General features: G+C 63.6%; 1 protein-coding gene across 1 annotated transcript in view; it reads left to right on the forward strand.

Annotated features, from left to right (window-relative positions):
* LOC120505234 (glutamate receptor ionotropic, NMDA 2D-like) overlaps window positions 1–1843 on the forward strand; it is a 20094-nt gene that overhangs the window by 1042 nt on the left and 17209 nt on the right. The window lies entirely within an intron of this gene.

Below are 1843 nucleotides of genomic sequence, written 5' to 3' on the forward strand. Positions count from 1 at the left end.
GGGTCCCTAGGGGTCTATGGGGGTCCCTAGGGGTCTATAGGGGTCTCTATGGGGGTCTATAGGGTCTCTATAGGGTCTCTATAGGGGGTTTATAGGGTCTGTACAGGTCTCTAGAGAGATCTATAGGGGTCCATAGGGGCCTATAGGTGTCTATTGGGTGGCTGTAGGGGTCTATAGGGATCCATAAGGGTCTATAGGGTCTCTATAGGGGCCCATAGGGGTCTATAAGGTCTCTATAGAGAACTATAGGGGTCTATAGGGATCCATAGGGTCTCTATAGGGGTCTATAGGAGATCTATAAGGGGTCCATAGGGGCCTATAGGGGTCTATTGGGTGTCTGTAGGGGCCTATAGGGCTCCATAAGGTGTCTATAGGGGTCCATAGGGTCTCTATAGGGGTCTGTAGGGTGTTACGGGTCTCTGTAGGGGCCGTGAGGGTCGCTATAGGGCGCTATAGGTCACTGCGAGGTGTCACGGGTCCCTGCAGCTCAGCAGAGCCACTGTAGGGTGCCGCAGAGGGCGTTACAACAGTGCTGTGGGGTGCTGGGCTCTGCCGTAGGGCGCTATAGGGTCTCTATAGGGTCTCTATAGGGCTCCATAGGGCGCCCGTGGCCACGCCCCCTCCCCATAGGCCACGCCCCCACCGCAAAGCCGCGCGAGGAAGGGGCGGAGCCTCGCTGAGGGCGCGGCCAATCAGACGCCGGCGCGCGGGGATGGGAGGGGGGCGCGGAGCGCGTGCGCCGTGAGGAGACCGCCCCCTAGCGGCCGTGCAGAAAGGAAAAGGGCGGGAAAGCGCTGAGGGGAGAGGGGGGGGCGAGGGAGGAAGAGAGACCTCGGGACCCCAAAAACCTCCCTCGAGACCCCCCAAAACCTCCCTCAGAACCCTCCTGGACCTGTGTAGGCAGCTCTCCAGTGGTGGGTGAGCCCCTGGCTCTGCGGTCTGGTCATGAGGGGCTTCTCTCAATCCCTTCCCCTCACGCTGAGGGTCCCGACATGGCGGGGGTCCCCATTTCCCTCACCCTCATCCCACCATGGGCATCTCCACCGTGGCAGATCCCCAAAATCTCCCTCAGGACCTTCCTGGACCTGTGCAGGCGGCTCTCCAGTGGTGGGTGAGCCCCTGGCTCTGCTCATGAGGGGCTCCCCTCACTCCTCACGCTGAGGGTCCCGACATGGCGGGGGTCCCCATTTCCCTCACCCACCGTGGCCATCTCCACCCGCTGTCCCCACCGTGTCCCTTTTCCGTCCCCGCTGCCGTCGCGGTCACCCGAGCGTGGCCCCGGACTGGAAGCAGCTGCTGGCCGGGTGATTAACAGCCTTCATTAGCGCGTGGCCGCGGGGGCAGCGGCGCGTGGCCCGGCGCTGTCCCCAGGCTGTCCCCAAGCTGTCACCTGGCCCTGTCCCTGGCTCAGTGCCCTCACCTGTCCCTGTCCCCAAGCTGTCACCTGGCCCTGTCCCTGGCTCAGTGCCCTCACCTGTCCCTGTCCCGCTGCCGGTACCTGGGCCACCCCCTGGCCCTGTCCCCAGCTGCCACCTGGCCTGAGGCACCCACCTGTCCCTGTTCCCCCAGCTGGCCGTGTCCCCATGCCCTGAAGTGTCCCCGTCCCTCTGGCCACCATAACCCCCTGTAGCTGCCCCCCAGTGTCCCCAAAACCTGCCACAGTGTCCCCAAAACTGCCCCCCAGTGTCCCCAAAACCTGCCCCACAGCTCCCAAAACCTGCCCCAGTGTCCCCAAAACTGCCCCCCAGTGTCCCCAAAACCTGCCCCACAGCTCCCAAAACCTGCCCCAGTGTCCCCAAAACTGCCCCCCAGTGTCCCCAAAACCTGCCCCACAGCTCCCAAA

This window comes from Passer montanus, unplaced genomic scaffold (assembly GCF_014805655.1).
Source record: "Passer montanus isolate IOZ18808 unplaced genomic scaffold, ASM1480565v1 scaffold333, whole genome shotgun sequence".
Lineage (NCBI taxonomy): Eukaryota > Metazoa > Chordata > Aves > Passeriformes > Passeridae > Passer > Passer montanus.